Source organism: Rhincodon typus, chromosome 19, assembly GCF_021869965.1.
Source record: "Rhincodon typus isolate 14 chromosome 19, sRhiTyp1.1, whole genome shotgun sequence".
Classification (NCBI taxonomy): domain Eukaryota; kingdom Metazoa; phylum Chordata; class Chondrichthyes; order Orectolobiformes; family Rhincodontidae; genus Rhincodon; species Rhincodon typus.
The window spans coordinates 40,292,675-40,314,793 of NC_063350.1; the positions used below are offsets into that span (position 1 = coordinate 40,292,675).

General features: G+C 41.7%; 1 protein-coding gene across 1 annotated transcript in view; it reads right to left on the bottom strand.

The window, feature by feature from the left end:
• LOC109917435 (teashirt homolog 2) overlaps positions 1-22,119 on the bottom strand; it is a 504,362-nt gene that overhangs the window by 219,935 nt on the left and 262,308 nt on the right. The gene's annotated exons all lie outside the window — the stretch shown is intronic.

Consider the following 22,119-nt stretch of genomic DNA (forward strand, 5'->3'; position numbering starts at 1 on the left):
TGTGGAATGGAATTACAGTTTTAAGGGAGCTGTCACTCATTGGACCTTCTGCAATGTGGCCTTGCTGAAAGAAACATTTTTAGGTATGATAAATTGTCATGTTGGTTGTGGTGAATTTTGATGCCATCTATTGGTAGGTGATTAGCTAACCATTGTTAACCTGGCCTGTTTATCCTATTCTTATGTCAGGCTCTGCATCTGTCCATGGTACTTGGGCGTTTACAATTCGACCAAAATCAAGGACAAAACAAACAGGCATAAACTGGTTTTCAGGGCAAAAGTGACACTGCAATTATTGGATAGTTTGGGACCTTTGTCAGCCTTCTCTGAAAATTATGTTACATAAAAAGATTGTATTGAGGCTCCGATGTCCCCACTTCCTTGATTCTTGATTCCAGGCCATAATTCCCTGGAGTTTGTCCACTTGGTAGTAATGCTTGGAAGCCGATGACATTTGGACAAATATCCTACTGTCCATTGGCATTCAATGGTACTGATCTTGGAATAATTGAGCAATATCTTCCAACAATGATGTTGAGAAGGGTATGAATTTCTATTAATTTTACCAACATACAAACATAAGAATCAACTTTTTAAATTAATTATAGGTAGTAGAAGCAAGGCCAACCCGATTTGACCATCTATAGAAAGCTGTCTTTGGAAGAGAATAACTGTTGACTGCAGGATGATATTAATGGTTTAGTCAAATGGGATGAAAAATGGCAAATGGAATTCAATCCAGAGAAGTGCGTGGTTATGCATCTGAGGAGGGCAACAAAACAGGGGAAAATACAACAAGAATGCACAATATTATACACAATATGTTCAGAGGGGTAGAAGAAGTGAGAGACTTTGGATGGATGTCCACAAGTCCCTGAAGGAGCTGGACAAGCACATAAATTGTTAAAAAAACAGCATATGGGATGCTTTACTTTATTGAGTTTGGTATTAAATCAACATGCAGCAATATAAAATGCTTCAACTGCATATTACATAGATTACACCACAGCTGGAGCTTTGTTCTGGTCACCACATTACCAGAATGACATAACTGTTCCAGACAGAGTGCAGAGAAGATTTACAAGAATGTTGCCAAGAATGAGGAAAATTGCAACTGTTAGGAAAAATTGGATGCATCAAGATTATTTTTCTTAGAATACAGGAGACTAAAGGATGACTTAATTGAATGCACAAAATAATGAGGGGATAGAGAGGACAGGGAAGACTATTTTCCCTTAGCAGAGCGTTTAATTACCAGAGGCAAAGATTTGAGGTGATTGGTAGAAGAATTGGTGGGGACATGGTGACAAAGTTTGTCACCTGGAAGTGGTGGGTGCCTGAAATTCGCTGCCCAGTTTGGCGGTTCAGGCAGAAACTCTCAACTTATTTAGTAGGAACCTGGATCTGCACCTGAAATACTGTCGCCTGCAAGGCTACAGATCAGTTGTTGGAAAGTGGGATTAGAATGGGTGGCCTGTTTATTCAACTGGTGCAGACATGATGAGCTAAATGGCCCCTTTCTGTGCTATCATCTTTCTATGGTTCTGTGGGTGTATTTGTTAAATACAGCTGCTGCTACCTGTAGCTACTGCAGACAGAAAATCTCCTGTCAAGGTATGCTTCTATAGTCAGTCAATTAAAAACAGCGTGGCTTGGTAGTTCATTTGGACTGCTGAATCACACATAGCAGCAAAGTTCAGGGATCAAATGTAGTGCAGACTCAACTGATCTTAGACATTGGCAGCATATGTGTTACAATTGGTCCTAATAATAACAGTTGGAATATACAGTAATGGATGATGAATGATGACTCTGTGCTGCTCATAGACAAATAACCTTTAAACATTCATTGATTTATGGAGACAGAATGAGACTTCAATCAGGAAATTCTCAGGGTTAGCCCAATAGTCTTTGGTCTTTTATCACTGCCCTTCCCTCTAACCAAAGGTGAAACATGGGCATGTTCACTGACGATTGCATAGGTCAGTTCCGTAGCAAGTCGTCAGGTAATGAAATAAGCCATGCAATATATGGTAAGAAATGGACAACATTCAGATGTGGGCAAACAAAATTTGTGCCAAATTATGATGCTCTCCAAAGAGACTGTTTAACCTCTCCCTCTTTGACATTCAATGTCATTGTCATTATTGACATACTGTAGGTTACCACTCACCAGAAACGTAACTGGACCAGCCATACATATATTGCAGCTTAACAGCAAACCATCGGCTGAGCCTTCTGTTGTGAAAGGCTCACCATCTCGCCAAAATATACATACTACATACAAGTCAGCAATGTGACAGAATACTCTCAGCTTGCATGAATTAGTACATCTCCAACAACACTCAAGCTTAACACCATCAAGAAGGGCTGATCATCAGCCCTTTCCCCAATTTCAACATTCACTCCCTTTATCACTGATGCACCATGGCTGAGGCATACACCATTTACAGATCCACTGTAGCAACTTACCAAATTTTCTTATAGGACCTCCCAATCCTGTGATCTCTACTGCCTTGAAGGCCAAGAGTGGCAAGTGCATGGAATACCCTGCCAGTATTTTGAATTAATGCTCTCTACTTTGCCTCAAGGAAAATGAAGGAATGATGATATATTAGCAGCTCAGGATGGCGTGTGACTAGGGGTGGAACTTACCATAAGACTATAAGACATTGGCTTAATTTCTGCTCCTTTTGGCCCATCGGGTCTGCTCCGCCATTCAATCATGGCTGATAAGTTCCTCAACCACATTCTCTCGCATTCTCCCCGTAACCCTTGATCCCCTTGATAATCAAGAATCTTTCTATCTCAGTCTTGAATGTACTCAATGACCTGGCCTCCACAGCCTTCTATGGCAGTGAATTCCATAGATTCACCACTCTCTGGCAGGAGAAACTTCTTTCAAGTAGAGAGCAATCAGTTCGAAATACTGGCTCACCATCAACATTTCAAGAATAAATAGGGATGGGCAATAAATGCATCCACCTCCCATGAACAATAAATAAGAAATAAATTGGGAAAGTAATGAAGGACAACTGTAATGTAGCATAAGAACACATCTTGAAGAGAACAGAAAAGCATTGAGAAAGGAAAGAAGAATAGGAATTGATCATTAGTAACTGTTTTATAAAACTATTTAGACAGATTTGAACAGAGATGGACCTAAATACATATTCAGAAACTTGGCAATTAAAGTATCTCCAATTTAATGATATTATATTTTGATACAACAATAGGAAAATTTACTCTAAACGTTTATGCGGCAGGTATGTATGTACAATATAACATTTTCAAAAGATAAAATTAATGAATTATGTACTTTGGAGTAGGGTAGGTTTGTTTGCTCCAGGAAATTATTGTGACTGAAAACACTCACGTTACCACGACAATGTCCATTTACTAAAAAGAGCCACAAAAAACATTATAACAGGAACAGTGTTATAATGAGCAGCTTCAGTACTACTTAATGTCTATCATTACAGAATTGGGATCAGCAATTGAAACTGGAAGACGAGGGAGAGTAAGAGAAATTTACTCCAGCCTGTGCTTCAATTCACAGCAAATACTAACATCTGATTAACTGCATTGCTGAGTGCTCCATTCAGTAGATGACAAGCCCAATAGCAAATTTCTGTTCAATTTTATCATGCCTCTCGGTGTCTAATCCATTTACTTTCAATGTCTAAAAATTACTTGGTGATATTAGTTTACACCATTCATACAGCAATAGTGTTTCCATGCGGATTCTATTTATTGCAAATGGGTTCACATGTAGTGAAAGAATAATGCCATAAGAAAGTTTTAATTATTTCACCAACATCAATAATCATCTGTGTACCAAAATATTGGTGGTGACATAAAACAAAAGAAAGGAACAGATTGAAAACTATGGAAGAAAAAGTCAACAGTAAATCAGAAACTGTTTGGGGCTGATTTATTAAAAGGTTACAAATTTTCTTTTTAAACAAATAAATTTCTGGAAAATGAACAAGTTCCTGAAACTATTTGACCGACGTATGGAAAAAATCATTTTTGACCTCAAAAGGTGAGATATAATATACAGGAAGCCTACAGGACCAAACCAGAAAATAACAAGCGAGGAGACCAGATTTCCGAAGGATGATGTACTGTGCATGCCACAGCAAAGTACTTCTGTATTACCAACTAGGTTTATTGTCTGTCTCCCAAGTGTGCAGTGTTTCAGAGACAAGCAATATCAACCATACAGATGCACTATCTCTTCCCTGTAATTTACTGTAGCTGTTCTGTGCAATTCTGATTCTTTTCTCCCACCCTAGTAGTCACTGACCTCCACACAGCTGAAATAATGGCAGAAATGTTGTTTAGGTCTCCATAGAGACCAACACCATGATTATGTTGCAAGATTCATTGTTGTCCTCAAGGTAAGATACTCCATCTACATGTGTGCTTGAGAACTGATAAAATCTATCATATTAGAACAGAACATTGAGATAATTACGACAGACATAATACATTCTGGCTATTTTATTTCTGAAAATCATATCTATATAAAGTAGATTGGTGTAAAATTATATGTTTGTAAGTTCCATAGCCAAAATGGATTCTGTCTCGCTTTCCATCAATAAAAGATAGGCCCAATCAATCATTTCATAATTTGATCTGATGTTGAATTAAAAAATGGTAATAAATGTGACCTTATGCATGCTGTCAGCAAAAATACCTAGGAAGGTTTGAGTTGTAGAGATAAGGAAACAAATGAATGTCATGAAGTAGAGTTATATAGCACCATTTCAAAAGCAGATAGTGTAAAGAACCACAGACTGAATCTTACAATTTTTTTGGCTTAGTCCAAGTTGTGTCAGTTTTTTTGTTTTAACAACAAAGCAGAGTGAGTTCCTGTGCTATATCTTACCAAATGCACTGTATAAATTACCTACCATGCAATTATGACATCCCTCACATTCAATTCCAGTTCCATTTTACTATGCACTGCTTCCAGGACAATTTCAGATATCTGCCGAAGGCCAGCATTCCTTGCATCCAAGTCATTTTGAAAAGTCCACTGGGCACACATTCAGACACTGCCCAGTTCATTGATGGGCAGAATCTCAACATGTCAGAGAAGTAGAAGTTGGCACTGTGATTCTCTGACAACAATCTGGATGCTCTGGTGGGCAAGGTGAAGTAAAGGAGAGGAAACCTCTCCCAGGAAGTCTGGCAGAGGAGACTGTGCCACCAGTTCCTGGAAGTCTGTTCCAAGGTGGCTTTCCATGTTAGTTTTATCTCAACTCTGCAGAGGAATGGCCAGCAGTGCTGAAAGCAAGTCAATGATCTCCACTGCACCAGGGCAAGTGCCACACTCCTCTCTCTGCTACTGCACCCACCCCTCACCAAAGCTCATGCCCCGCCACCCAATATTGTTGCAACATCTCCCCTCAGCTTCTCTTAATGGCCAATGCTACAGACCCTCCCTCATGGGTCAAGTCACTTGCTTCAGCCAGTGAGTGTGCGGTGCAGTCATTTTCTTCCCCATTGCAGACTTTCCATTTCCAGCATGATGGAAGGCAACAGTGAGTGCTCCTCCCTCACTGGCTTCCAGCCTCCAATGAAATGTGTCATTGAGCTCCCAATGATCCACATTCCCTTCAGAGTAGGCCATCCAGCAAACCACAGACTTCACATGCCCCTAACCAACTGGTATGCACGTGTTCTGCACTTTCCTACACTTCCCACACAACCCCTGGCACATGGTGCCAACATGCTAGATGTTGTCATTCACTGTTCCACTCACACTCCCAACACCACCACCAAAGCCAGGGAACTTCTGCCAATGAACGAGTCCTCCTCTTGTGTACCCGACTCCCAGTCATCCGTAACTCCCCTCTGCAGGTACTGTTGCCCCCACCCCCACAATGGTAATCCATTCTTCCTCAGAGACTGTAGTGCCCAATGTTGAAGATTAACTTGCTGATTTTGTTTCTATGTCAGCAGCTGCCCTCACCCTGCGCACACCACAGCCTGCCCCACAACGCACTGTCCTATCAGTCTCTCTGAATGGATCCAACAGACTGACCGTGGCACACCACCTAAATGACTGGACCAGACAGCCCCAGATAAGAAGTAATCAGACCCCTGACCGATGGCTGTACATCTGCCCAAACTGTAGACTGGCCGCAATGGAGCCACAGGATTGAACATGACCCACTCTCCTGACTTTAGAGGCACAGATTCCATGACCAGAATCACCCTGACAGGACGCCTGACTGTGACCTATGCTCTAGGGTGAAACCAGAGGCTGTCCTTGCCTTACTATTCTGGAACCCCCCTGACTCACATGTGCCTTGTGGACTTTGGTGAGGACTACACCCCAGAAACTTTGAGATATGGCTGCTAGCTTGTTGCACACACAATGTGTTTGCCACGCAAGCTGCTGGCGCAAGATGCAAGACTGACATTGATGTAGCAGAGTGCTATACAACAAAGATGCATTTCCCCTTGACTGAGACTGCTGAGAAGTGCTAATTGGTATTGTAGGGGAAGGCAAGGCACGGATGCTGCAATTGGCACTAAGAGAGCGAACGCTATGTCAGAAAGTCAACAAAACCTGGGACGCATGCTGGTCCATTCTGTGACCATGCGGTGCCCGTCCCCACACACAAAAATGTCCCTGCTGCAGTCATTCAATGCCAATTGCCAGTACACCTTGCAATACAACTCTTGTGCATCGAGAGGGTCGGGATAGTTGTGAGGGATTGGAAAATGCTGGATGTCAAGGCTGTGACTGAGGGGTGTGTTCAGCTGATGACTGTGGATCATGTCCCAGGTGGCATGGTTGCTTAGTGGTTCGCGCTGCTGCCTCTCAGCACCAGGGACCCGGGTTCAATTCCAGCCTTGGGTGAGTGTCTGTGTGGAGTTTGCACATTCTCCCTGTATCTGCGTGGGTTTCCTCCGGGTGCTCCGGTTTCCTCCCACAGTCCAAAGATGTTAGATGGATTAGCCATGGTAAATTGCTCTGTGTCCTGGGATGTGCAGGCTAGGTGGGTTAGCCGTGTAAATGCAGGGTTATGGGGATAGGGTAGGGGTCTGGGTGGGATACTCTTTGGCGCGTAGGTGCAGACTCAGTGGGCTGAATGACCACTTTCTGTACTGTGGGGATTCTACTGTTTGGTCATGTACAAGTTGGAGGTCATTCAGAACAAGTGGCAAGCTTAATCCAACAGATATCTGCTCTGACTTCCATGTTGTGTTATCATGAAATCCAGCTTGTTGGCAAGATAAAACAAACCGAATATTAATGAGGTGAACTGGGCCAACAACAAGCTAAAATCTCCCTTAAATGGCAACTTGATACTACCTAGTGCGAGACTTGCCACTCTGCTTGTGAAAAAGCATGAAAGATGGTGTAAGTTGCTTTTGACATCATGAGGGCCTTGCTGGACTTCTTGTCTGATTCTATGACAGATATCGCCATGATTCACATTGTGCATACACCTAAGAGATTCTGTCCCACACCTTTATACTTCCTTTGGTTTTCAAATTGTAGACTCTTTAAAAAAAAAGGGAGATAGAGCTTTAAACTGAGGAGAATGCATAGATAGTTGGCTGCAGTAAAGCATTTACTGGAGCATATTTTTGCTGTATAAAATATTATATTTTTCCTGAAACAGCAACAGCAACAAATAGACACCACAAAGTCAAAGGAAAACTGCTTAACAATAACATCTTGTTGGCACTTAACTAGATGACCATGGTTTTCATGTGGAGCTAGTGCCACTGATAACCACCTAGCATGCAGAGAGAAAGCATTGAGAAAATTCTCTCTCTCCTATGTGAAGGTATCAGAAAGTATCCAGTAACACCAGGCTAACTTCTACTAATTTTCTCTGCAACTACCTTATTAAGGTGGAATACAATGCCTTAACAACAGTAAAAGGGTGATTCTCAACCAGTGAATAAAACAGAGCATTGGCGTGTGAATAATCTTGTGTCAACAACAAAGAACTATAAAGAAATTAAAAATAAGTCAAAGCAGGTAACTCATCAAATTCTGTACACTTGATTGGTGCTAGCAGACTATGATCCCATGAATTTTTTCCCCTCACCTTTGTGTGTACGGCTGTTTGTAAAGGGGGGAATTTAAGAAGTTCAAGATGTAAGTTAGTAATTCACATTTCCTAATTGCCGATGGTTGAAGACAATTTGTTTGTAATAAACAGTTAACAGGGAGGCAATGGCCTAGTGGTATTATTGCTGGACTGTTAACCCAGCGATTCAGATAATGTTCTGATGACCTGGGTTTGAATCCTGCCACAGCAGAAGGTGGAATGTGAATTGTGGGATTAAGAGTCGAATGATGACCATGAATCTATTGCTGACTGTTGTAAAAACCCATCTGGTTCACTAATACCCTTTAGGGAAGGAAACTGCCATCCTTACCTGGTCTGGCCTACATGTGACTCCAAACCCAAGCAATGTGGTTGATTCTCAACAGCGCTTGGGCAATTAGGGATGGGCAATAAATGCTGCCTAGCCAGGGATGCCCTCGTCCCATGAATGAATAAAAAAAAGTCAGCTAAATTTAGGACATTGGATAGTTTAAGTACATCTTTTCAAAGTTGTGATGACTCTGAGAAAAGTGGGACTTGATTTCTAGCGCACTACCCCTGTGAGTTATGACAATGGTTTCATAAGTATTTGGAAAAGCACTTATACAACATTTTTATTTCATTTTGAAATATTGAGAGGTATTGCCTCTGCTGCATGTTGAATTATGCTTGTTGCTTTAAGCTGCAATTCTGGGACCAAAGACTCAAATGCTGTGGGGCTGTACTATTTTAGTTATTAATTTTTAGTTTTGCACTAGATATTCCCTAGGGTTCAGCATTCCTGGTCTCTCCTATAAATGGACAGATGTACGCCTTTCTGAGACAAGGGCAACTACAAACAAACATGTTGATTTATCTTGTGTATAAAACTTACAGCACATTTTATTCTATTCTTTATGCTTCTTTTAACTTGTGCGAAAATAATGCACGTCATCATCCCTGTTAAGGGGTGGAATACATTATGAAACTGATAATTCTCAGCATTAAATGTTTAATACTAGAGGGCACGCATTTTAGGTAAGAAGGGGAAAGCTCAAATCAGATGTGAGGGGCAAATTTTTGTTTTACACAGAGCGTAGTTGGTGCCTGGAATGCGCTGCCAGGAGTAGTGGTGGAGGCAGATATGATAGGAATATTTAAGGGGCTTTTAGATAAGCTCAAGAATAAGCAAAGAATGGAGGGATGTTGCCCATGAGCAGGCAGAGCGGATTTGTTTAATTTGGCGTTATGTTTGGCACAACATTGTGGGCCAAAGGGCCTGTTCCTGTGCTGTACTGTTCTATGTTCTAAGCAAGAAGACCTCACATTTTGACAGTTTTCTTGTGGACTGTCTGTCCTTCTTTAGCTGGGGAGCAAGCCATAGCCTTGACTTCTGATCCTCTCCTAGATCACTACGTATAGGGAGCTCAACAGACTAAACAACTACCCTCGCAGGTATAACGCTTGTCTGGGAGCAACCTCCTGCTAAACACACAACTTAAGCTATTCAATATATTTAGTTGGAGAATACTGGAATAATTTAACAAACTTCCAGTATTTCAAGCTGATGCTGCACATGGGAAGTAGCACTTGGAATGGATGCTGTGTCTCAATCTAATTCGCATTCCCAGAGGTTATTTGTGACCTTTTTGTAAATTTATAACATTATTTTAATATGAACAGTTACAAATATCTTCTCGGCTAAAGAGCTAAAATTCCAAAACATGACATTATGTGATCACTAAATATTCAAATGACGTTTCTTTGTTCGCTATTTTAAATGAGAATTTAACATATTTTAAATTATTTGTATGTCAGTGTTGTACTGTATAATGTCAAAACCTAAGACAATTTGACTTAGCAGCCAGAACTTTTTTTTTTGCTGATCAAGGAGTTCATCTGAGTGATCATCTGACAGCAACTCCAGTTAGTTATCTATAATCAACTGAGAGCAGGGGGGAAATGAACATTTGATGGACTGGTTGTGTGCAAATTATCTGTGCTTGGAGATCTGGCTGTATCTGATTTCTATTCTTATTGCCTTTTCGGGTAGTTCATTATATTCCTTCATCTCCAGATGAGTATCATAGTTATTTTAGCCTATAAGACTCTGGTCTTGCATTTGGTATTTTCACAATTCCAGATTCAATTGAGAGCATAAATTCTAATGTATTCCAATAAGCAATTTGCTACATCTGGGTTAATTGTTAGATCCAGGAGTAATGTAACATCTGCAAGGGTAGGCAAGGTGAAATGTAAATCCTCTGCATGTGTTGATAGGCTTGTTGAGGAAGAATGCTGTGAAATCAGAGGAGAAGGTAAAACAGCATATTAAAAAAAATCATACCATTGACAGAAAGTGGAAATTTTGTTTGGTGACTAATGATAATGGAGGTCTATTTTGTATTTGCTTTCGTGACTCTGCATTCATTATTCTCTATGACTGATGTGAGAGAGAGAGAGATGAAACACATCATGAGACAGAGAAAAGGAACCCACGAAAGCAAAACAAAAGGTAGTATAAGGAGGAGTGAATAGAAAGAAACAGGAAAGAGTGGATACAGAGAAAAACAAAATGAGAAGAAAACACAAACAGTAAGGAGATGGGACTCATCAAATTTGAAGTCGACAAGAAACACAAAGAATGAAGAAAGTGGAAGGGCAGAACAAATTAAAACACGGACAGTATTGGGAGTAAACAATCAATAAATCCAGAGAAAAGAACTTCTAATATGCAACTGAAACACAAAGAGAAGGGATTAACATGGAAAGAACAGGGAGAATTGAATCTCTGAAAGAGCAGGACTAAAAGACAGGGAAGGACAAAGAAAGGAAAATCCATTAAGCATAAATATTATTGGTTACTTTGGAGTGACTAAGTTATGATAAGTACACTCAGGAAATGCTGAATGGAATGCCACACATCAATCAAAAAGTTTTGTGATATTTGTCAATGGGGCAAAAGGACTTTCTTCAAATCAATCTTTTCTCTAAGTATTTCCTCTTCTTCCATCTTTTGTTCTCCCTTTGCTAGGAGAATCTGTCACCAGCAGGAGTGGTATTTCAAATGAAGAATTTATAGAGTTATTGACTTAGTAATACCCTGTGATAGTGGGATATTTTTCCAGGTAAAGCCATCAAAATGTATAGCATGAATCGAAGAGTTTGAAATAAATCAAAGATAAAGAGCCAGAATTCCACCATGGTGGTGGAAGGGAGGTCTCCTAACTCAGCAGACCTGTATCCAGGGAAAGAAACCCCCAAGAACAATTTTCATGCTGGGATATTGGTGGAGTGATCGGGTTGGGCCTTTGGCTCCATCGGCAGTTCAAAAGTGGAGATGGAGACTGGCATGTGCTGAGGTGGACCTTAGACTTTCATGAAAGGCTATTAGTCTTTCTAATCCTCCCCCTCACATACCCCACCCATCCCCATGGCCATTTATATCCCTCATGACACTTTGATGACACATCATACCCTCCCAGGACACCTCCTTGGTCAGTCGTGCCACCTCAGCTTCTACATGCCACCTCCATAAACAATTATATCCGCCAAACCACTCACCCAGTAGCCACAATAAGCAAACATCAGGAGGCATACGAGAAGAAAATCAAACTTCTAATAATCCAAGGAAATTCTCACACCTATTCAAAAAGCTCTCATTCATTAAACTCATTCATACATTTTAAATTCTTTCAAGCAGTTAATCCTTTATTAAAACATTTATAATTGCATCAAAGACAGCCACTCCTTTAATATCCTCTAAAAGAGGCCAAGTTAAAAAATGTAACCTCAGACCCTCGACTTTGGAGATTTTCAAATTCAACCATTTGCTCATTGAGGACTCAGTAGTATTCACAACCTTTGGAAGTGGCACCAATTAAGTCAATTGAAATTGCAGCAACATATGGTAATGGTTCTAAGCTATACCAGATGGTCTGTCAATCAATACTATATACTGGATTATCTGGAACTCGAACTGACAGCTGTAGATTGTGTTCTTTTCATTTTTAATGAGTCAGAAATTTAAATAACTTCATATCATGACACTTACCAGAATTTATCTGCCCTTCAAGTGCAATTATGTTTCCTCCATAAATTTGTGACTCCCAGAGTGTGGGCCAACGCCCCTGGAGCAAAAGTATTGTCTGTTTGAACATAGCACTATTTTCAAATGGTGCGGCTGGGTTGTGCTTCCACCATTGTGATTTGCTTGCCTGGCAAAAATGGGACCTGCTGGAAATGGAGGTGGGACTTTCACATCTGGATCTAACTTGCCTTTTTATTTTTATAGAAGGCCTCGGGATTTGAGCCAAATTGATGGAAATTCAGCCCTAAGAATGCTTTACCACTGTCACAAGACATAGTTTTGCTGCATCAAGTTAAAGCAATCTTTTAGATAACAAAGCTAGAGACAGTCAGGAGTTACAATGGAACATTAGGAGACTACTTTTTTATCATAAAGTCCATGCTGGATCTGGGTACAGAATTTCCATCAGTCTCATTCCCATACTCTATCCACATAGATCTACACCATTCATGGTTCCACCATTCATAATTCTCCTTCAACTTCCTATTGAAATTATTGATTGGCCATGCTTCCATATCCCCTATAGATGGCAAGTTCCAGGTCATTACCTCTTGCTGTTTTAAAAAGTTGTTCCACACATCCCTCAACAGGTCTAACCCAAAAGATCAAATCTGTGTCATCTAGTCCTTGCACCAACTGCTGTTGGGACTGGCTTTTCTTTGTTTACGTTATCTAAACCTTCTATAATCTTGTACATCTCCAGCAAATCTTCCTTTAATCTCCTTTGTTCAAAGAAGGGCAATCCCCATTTTTCTAACCTTTCCTTGTCACTAGCTTCCTCATGTCTGACACCATTCTGGTCAATTTCTACTGCATCCTCTCAAGGTCCCTTACAGCCTTCTTAAAGTCAGGTGACCATAACTAGACATGATACTTGAATTGTGGCCTAACTAGAGCTTTATACAGGTTAAGCATAACTTCCCTGTTTGGCATTCAATACCTCTACTTGTGGAGCGCAAGATCCTACAATTTGCTGGCCTGGCCAGTGACACCTATGTCCCATGAATGAATAAAAAAATGTACCCTCTCAACATCCCAATCTCTACACCTTCTGTGCAGCTGTAACACTGTATTCTGCAGTCTGCTCTGCCACCTGATGCACTTTGTGTGGTTCAGTCTGCCTGTAAAGCACAGAAAATAATACTTTTCATTGTACCTTGGTACATGTGACAACAATAAATCAAACTCAAACTTATTATCCTATATTCTTCGAAGGGCTAAACATATGACTCTCTAGGTTTGTTTGCCCCTGTACACCCTTCAGAAATGTACTATTTAGCTTGGGTGCTTCCCTGAGGATCTACCCTTGGCTCCCTCCTCTTCATCGGTTTCATGCTGCTCCTGCAGGGCGACACATTGATTTTCACAGATATACACTGATGATATCCAGTTCTACCTCGCCATCACCGTTAATAAATTATCAGGCTCCACATCTGACACGTGGTATTGGATGCACAGAGATATCCTCCAACTAAACACTAGAAAAACTACAAAGAATGAAGCCACTGTTTTGGTGAAGCATTTCAGCTCATCTGCTGCTGCAACCCTTCGTAGATCTGTGACTAGTGCAACACTCCTGACTGCTATGCTACTCTGTACCCTCCATCAAAGTGAAGGCATTCAAACCTCTGTTGTTGTTGTCTTAACTTGTAGAAAGTCTTGTCCTGGTTAAACTCCTGAGCTCACTGCACTACACTGGTTCTTGTTGAAGAAATGCCTTGAATTTCAAAATTCTCATTCTTTTTTGCAAATTCTTCCATGGCCTTGCACCTCCCTATTGCCGTAATCTCTAACAGTTCCACAATCTGCTGAATAATCTGTGCTCCACTAATTCCAGCTTCATGACGATTCCCAATTTTAACCACCCCTCCATTGCTAGCTACATCTTCAGTGGTCTCAGTTCTAAGCTCTCGAATATGCATTGAATTGGTCTAGCTCACGTTCCTACTTTAAGACACACTTTAAAAACTACTTCCCTGTGCAATTTCTTTTGTTCATTTGACTTAATATTGCTTATGCTGCTTTTCAATGTTGCATATATATGATACATTTTGTTTTATAATGTTCCTGTGAAGTCTGTAGAGATGTTTCACTATGTTAAAGACACTGCATAAATAAGCTCTTGCTGTTATATTGTCTCTCACTGGCCATTTTGCTAAAGTGCATTGTCTCACTGTCTTATGTATTAAATTCAATCTGCCACTTGTCTGCCCTTTCTGGTAGCCTTTGATCTGTTACATTAATTGGTATCATTCTCACTGTCTATCTCACCTCTCGGTTTGATAACATTGGCAAACTTTGAAATATTACTCTGTATTTTATTATCCAAGTAATTTAAGTCTGTAGGACTGATTAGAGCACTGAATATTGGAGAACATCACTGTCTACCAACTTCCCAAAAATCCCGAAAATTGAATTATGCTCAATATAGATTGAACTTTCCCTGAATAAAACAATCAGCACCATACTAAATGAGTGACTCAATCAAAATCACATTCTCATAATATGTAATACAGTTGCAATAACCATACATGTCTCTCATTGATGAAATAAACCGGAGAGCAATAAACAGTGTGGACTGAGTGGGATAAAAACTTGTGCAATCTTAATAAATGCCAATTCTGACCTGTTTCATGGTGGGTTTCTCTCCACCTGGCCTAGTGAGTTTTTGTACACTATTATCCCAAACTTTCTTCATTACCTATGGACTGTATTCCTGCGATGCTTCCCTTATCATATTATCTGACTCATTGCCACTCCTGGGATATCCCTGGATTCCTGGTGGTGTTGCCTTATTAAAATGGCAGATGTGCACCAGCTCAAGCACTGGCCATCTAGAACTGCCCTACATAGTTCATCTTATTTGCCCCATACATGGTAAATAAGGGAGATTGGTGCCATGCTTTTGCACTTGAAGGTCCTGGCATATGGGATAACACAGAGAAGAGCAGTTTCCCAAGACTGGCAGAGGAGGTCATCACACCAGACTCTGCCAGTCTGGTCTAACGTGCAGCGTTGACAGTTTGTAGAAATGCTCAGCAATAAGGTTAATAAACTTCTCTGATCCACGGGATAACTGCCACTCATGGCGTACCAAACTCAATTTAAGCAACATCTTCCCTCACCTGCTCTGACCTTCTTCAACTCACCACACAACTAACCCTGCATACCCTCTGCATTGTCTGTTCACAGATTTGGGGTATCTCACCAACATTCCCCCACCTGCTCCATCACTACATCTGTAATCACTCCCTTTCATCTCACTCTAAACCCCGTTTGTCCCATTACTGGAGCCCACAAAAGGGTGGTGAGAGTCAAAGTCAAAGTCAGTGGTGGGACACCCAGCATTCAGTCCCTTACCCTCTATGAGGAGAGGATCCTGGCCAGTGATCACCAAGACAGCTCATGTGATGATGCTGAAATATCCATGTCCTGGCAACCAAGTCAGGGGCATTGTTCATTGCTGTTCTCCTCTAGGTCCAGCACCCTCCGAGTCTGGTGGATATATACACTGACCTACACTCCATCACTCCAGCCATTAGAGTTCAGCATCAATAGCAAGGCAATAAGGAGATGAGGGACCTTGACCTCACTTCTTGCTCAGAACGACACAAGGCAGTGCTAGTCGGTACCCAGATAGAGGAAGAACCACATAAAGGACCCCTAGGAGACTCTTCTTAGGACACTCAAGAGGTGGTCAGGCCATGCACTTCCACTCTGCCTGATTCCCACAAGGTTGAGGGTCTCAAGTCCAGGAGGGTACATCTGCCTCTGGGTAAGACACTCGCAGAATCTCTGGGCCACTACACACAAAGGTGCCAAGGTCACCCAAACAAAACTCTAAGGCCAACTGGCCTCACGGTAGGGCAGGCACTTACCAGCCCAGGATTGCACAGAGATGTAACGGGAGGAAAATGACATACAGGTGTCATGGTGGCACTTCACTGTAAGTACATTTTCACATTTGTAAATATAGTTCATTTTTCACTATCAGCTGTGTGAGTGAATGTGTGTCGAGCCTCAGCATCAAGACTGAAGGTGCAGAGCCTAGACATCCTCGGGCTACATGATGTTTTATGGTCTAAGGTTTTAAATGAGCAGTTTCTGCATCCCATGCAGGCTTTGGGAACTGGAAGGTGATTACTACTTTGGCAACTGGGGTCAGTCTTTCCTTGCTGTTGTACATTGCTTGTGCATCACAGTCATGATTGGCACTGATTCCTGACTCTGTGTGATATGGCCAAGGGTGCTTTGTACTCCACACAGCAGGCTTATGCCTAAGGTTCATGTACAGGATGAAGTGCTCACAGAAGGGTCTCACATTGCTCAAAAGTGAAACCCCCCTCCCTCACAGAATGGGTAGCAGCCACTTTCAGTTCCATTGGTTCTTGTTATTTACAATACAGTAGAAGCAAACAGCAGTCGTTCTCCACACAGTAAATCTCAGTCTCAGTCCCTTACCCTTGGTCAGCCCCAAAATGTACACATTCTCTTCTTGACGGAACTCCCCACCAACATCATCAGCTTTGAACTTGCCCATGTTCCCACTCAACCCATCTATCTAACTATTCAATTCCCCACTTTATCACCTCCTCTCCCAGGTCTATTGAGTAAACATGCCAGATGTAGCTGTCCACCACACTCCCATCAAAGCCAAGGTATTGCTGAGTGTCGATAACCTCCTCTCCCACCTTATCCATTGAATGCTGTATTGTCCCCCTCCCTTATGTATTGAGTTGACCCTCTTCACAATTGTTATGCTCTCTGCATCCCAGAAAACTGCCTCCAAACCCCCACTGTAGTAGCAGCCCCTGATAATTCCACGTTGAATTTAGTGGTTGGATGCCCAGGACTGACTGTGCCCCACTCACATGGTCATTGCCCATGGAGCACATCTTGAGATGTTGGTGCCTGGTGGCAAGTTGGAGGGCTCTAGGAGCAAGCTACAGTCACCAAGTAATTCATCTGACCATCATCTTGAGATTGGTCACTGCCGAGTTTCATTCAGCTGGATGGGAGAATAGGAAATGCAAATAGGCCTCTCACTGCTGTTTGGTGAGAATCTCATTTCGCTGTTCCCACGATTGGAAAATAGGACCTTTGCTCTCAACATCTAGAAACTTCTTGCTGGCCACCTCACTGCCTTTCCCAATGTTCCCACCAACACCTGTCATTCAGTGCCTTCGAAGACATCATCCTTCTTTGGGCATCCTGCGAGGCTGTCTGAAGCAGTTGTTAAGTCTCTTGCATACGTTTGCGAGGAATTGCTATTCAAAGTTCCATCCAAAACATCACTGCAAAAAGAACAAAGTAATTATTGGTCCTCCTCACACGGGATTCTCAGTTGCTATTTCGGTTGCCAAATCAGGCCCTGTGTTTTTATTTTGCAGGTGGTCCAGGAATATTGCCCCTACTACAGTCCTTGGAATTCCAATCTTCCTTCCGGGATTCAGCTTAAAGCTACTGCTGATGACTAAATGGCTTGAAAATTCCAGTGTGTAGGTCAATTCTGTATGGGCAGAAACTGCAGCTGCTAATGAGAACCAAGGACCAAAACTAAGCCAGCCTTGAGCCTCTTGGATCTGGCACCTATTGCTTTCACAGTATGAATGTAGATATTGAAAACAGGATGTGTTCCATAACAATTTAAACAGTGCTCCACATGGTAGATCACACCAACTGTTTGGTGATCTGGTGGTATATAGAAAATCGTCAGAGACTTGGAACATAATTTGATTAGCATTCAGTTGTGGATTTTTAAAAATTTTCAAACCCTTGTTTAAAAGTTTTGGAGCCCCATTAATACTCGAATTTCTAACATAAAATCCCGACAACATCCGTAGGAAAATGAACTTAGATTTCTTAAAATCAGCATTTCCTAGTAGATGTAAAGAATGATCATAAACACAAATAACTATAGGACTGCAAAAAAATGTTTTATAAGAATGCTGAAACACAGTCGCACAGCAATATCAACTTGAGCATGGAGTGAACATGGGAGGGTGCTTGATACTGCAGCTGATTTGATTAGAAGGCAATGACTACAGGAGACTGAAAAACAAATAAGCTTGTTAGCTACATTTATGCTAATTGACATCATAATCGTGGTATAACCATATGGTTACATATTGTGAAATACATTAACTCACAAATAAATCAGTCTTGGGTTATACTCATTTTGCCAACATAATGTGAAGTAGAGTGTTTCTGGGTTAATCTTGAAATTGAAATGTTTATTGAAGCTATGAAATCCTGAAACAATTTGGTTGGGTCGTTGGCTTTTATGAATGGAATTTAAAGTAAGTTCAAAACTCAGTGCTATTCCAGTCACGTTTGCAAATGCCCACCTTTGATAACATTGGATTAAGCACTGCCCTTTTGCAGAACAGTGAAGTGGGAACACTAAAGAGGCAATTTTCTGAACTTTTGCTCCTGCTGGGAAACTTGGACAAAGATGCATACCAAAAATTTTTCTGTGGGCTACATGTGATCTTCATTTATTTTGTCGCACTTGTCAGATAACAATGTTGGATGTACGCCTAATTTTCTGACATATGCTCCCAGCAGATGATTCCCCATTGAAAAAATGAAGTTGCAATAATACCAATTAAATACTTTGCCTTTTAAGGACACGCAGAACATGCACTCTTTTTTTGTATTTTCAATTGCAGGGTTTTGTATGTCTTTGCTGAGAGTGTTACCATAATTGTGGGGTACGTAAATAGTGTCGGGTGCCAGTGCACCACCTTTCCAATGCCTGATCTAACCCTGATGATTCAAGAGCAAGCAGGAGCTGAAATTGACAATGTAAAGGGATGGCAGTGGGGGATCACTGCTTCAGGAAAGCCTCAACACCCTCCCTGCCTTCCTGGGTGCAGGAACAGTCACAGGCTGTTCTATAGAGAGGTGGTTTAGCTGCAAAATCTATTTTTCAATGAAATAGGGGTAGCACGGTGGTTAGCACTGCTGCCTCACAGCACCAGGGATCCGGGTTCGATTCCAGCCTCCGGTGACAGTTTGCACATTCTCCCTGTATCTGCATGGGTGCTCCGCTTTCCTCCCATAGTCCAAAAATGTGCAGGCTCGGTGGGTTAGCCATGGTAAATGTGGGATGACAGAGATAGGGTGAGTTTGGGTAGCATGCTTTTCAGAGCGTTGGTGCAGATGTGATGGGTTGAATGGCCTCTATCTGCACTGTAGGGATTCTATGTGATTTGAAGAAGCATAGAAAATAACTGGGAGAAAGTGCGGCACCATGTTCAAACATCCTCTCTCTTACCAAGCTTCCACGACAGCTTAAATAAAACAACCAACTGCAGCTGCTGAAGGTCTGAAGCATAAACAGAAATTCCTGGAGAAACTCAGCAGGTCTGGCTGCATCTATGATTTCTGAAAAAGGCTCACTGGACTCAAAACATTAACTCTGTTTGCTCTCCACGCATGCTGACAGACCTGCTGAGTTTCGCCAGCAATTTCGATTTGTGTTCCATTGCAGCTTGCTGTTCTCACCAATGTCAAAGCCTTCAATTGGGCCTCCAGCTGCAAGAGACTCCTCCATCATTAACTGGTGACTGACACCACCAGCAAAAACCACAGTGACCCCAAACTCAGCCCAAGAATTCAGAGAATCCCTACAGTATGGATGCAGGCCATTCAGCCCATCGAGTAACACAACTCTACAAAGAGCATCCCATCCAGTCCCACCCTATCCCTGCAACCCTGCATTTCCCATGGCTAATCCACCTAACCTGCACATCCCTGGACACTATGGACAACTTAGAATGGGCAATCCACCATTTTTGGACTGTGGGAGGAAACCAGAGCACCTGGAGGAAACCCACGGGGAGAATGTGCTAACTTCACACAGACATTCGCCCGAGGGTGGAATTGAAGTTGGGTCCCTTGCGCTGTGAGGCAGTGGTGCTAACCATTGAGCCACCGTGCCGGTGGATTATTTTGCACTCCAGAAAGAATTGAACAGTAAATTGGAATGAAGTGCTAATGATCAGATAATTTGAACTAAACAATTTTGAACGAGAACAGGAGACTCTCATTGCATTTTCCTTCCAACTGCCATCAATTTTCAATCCAGCTGACTAATTTCTCATTAACTTCACAAGATCGTTGAAGCCTATGCAGATTTTTTCAAATGGCTTTTGAAAATTCGAGTAAATTGTATCCACCAATTATGCTTCATCCACTCACTGAGTTATATCCTAAAGAATTCAAGCAGATTTGTCAAAAAGTCGATTATTTTGAATCCATTCTTACTTAATTCTTATGACTTTACAATCCTTAGATGCACTAACCTGATAAGCATCCCCCATTAAAGATGTAAAGCTAACTTGCCAATATTTTCAGGTTGATATTTCACGCCCATTTCAAGTGTCTGGATAAAACTTGCTCTCTCCAAATCTCATATACAGCTGCTACAGTCATTCATGACCCCGTAGTTGTCGAGGAATAGGTCAAAACAGGCAGAGATATTTAACAGTACTGTTTGATTTTTCATAGAAGGTAAAGGAAAAAAAAAAGGGCAATTCTTAAATGTATGGAATAAGAGCCATTACAATTATCACAATCTTTGCATCCCTACAATCAGGGCAAAAGGCAGGTCTCCAGCCCACACTTGCAATAATTTCACCTCAGGCATCATCCTCATAGGCTGCCTTTCAGCCTATCTTTCTTTTACTGTCAGTGCAATCAGAAGGCCGGGTGCCCTGATACCTCAATGGCACTAGGGGATGAGATGAGCATTACTGAGGAAAGTCAGGTTCAGTTCAAATCAGAAAATTAGGTTGTAGGGGGAAAGGTCTGGAGGAGACTGCTGGGGCCACTGGAACTGGTGGCTGGCACCAATAGCTTCTGCAGGTACCAAAAGAAGATCACCTCCATTGCACTGAAGAGTCCGTGGCTCCATGGAATATTCCTGGAGTGGAGCCTCTGAATTTGAAATTTGGGAACTTGCTTCCTTGGGTGGAGAGGTCTCTAGTTTTGCAGTGGTGCCTTCACCTCCCAGCTGGTGACTTGGGGGTGGGATAAAAAAGCAGTAAAATTCTGCCCATGGACTCTGGATAGATCAGGACTACTTTTCATAAAACTGTATCTTCTTATGCTAAATCTTCATGGTATTCCACATTACTCACAATAACCTGACACAGAAACAGAGAAAATAGGAAGAAAAGGAAATAGAAGCAAGAGTAAGCCATTCGGCCCTTCGAGCCAGCTGCACAATTCAATATGATCTTAGTTGATTGCCCAATGTGGTATGTTATTTCTACATTCTCTTTACATTGTTTGATCCCTAAATCAGTGGACATCCTCCACTTTTTCCATTTCCTTGAGGCTTCTGTAGCATGTCCCTTGTGACCCAAATCCATATCAACATTTGGCCAGAATAGTATGGGTGGAGGGTTAAAATGGCAGGTGGCGTCACATCATGTTACTGCAACAGCTCTCCTACATTAGCTTACCTCAGCAGAGGTTGGGGTGACTGCTTTCCATGAGCAGGCGAGAGATAACATTGCAAACGTCCAAGCTGAATGTGTTATTGGTGCAACAACATTAACATTCTGGAGACAGGCAGGGAACGAAATCGATCAGCAGGATCAGGCAGTAGTCAGTGGAGAAAGTTGAGATGGCCATTAACCATTCAAATTGGTCCTTTTTGCAGATTTTTGGTGGGTTCATAGGAGTTGGATTCCTCCGCTGGTCTTGTCCTCTCCTCCCACCCTCAGTTATAATCAAACCTTCTTCATAATACTTGCTATCTAATATTACAGCTGAAATGACCTGATGCAGGGCCTGCCCAATTTGTGAAGAATACATTCAAAATATTTGAGATGATACAGTGTGGAGCTGGAGGAACACAGGACAGGCAGCATCAGAGGAGCAGGAAAGTTGACGTTTTGGAAACGTCAACTATCTTGCTCCTCTGATGCTGCCTGGCCTGCTGTGTTCCTC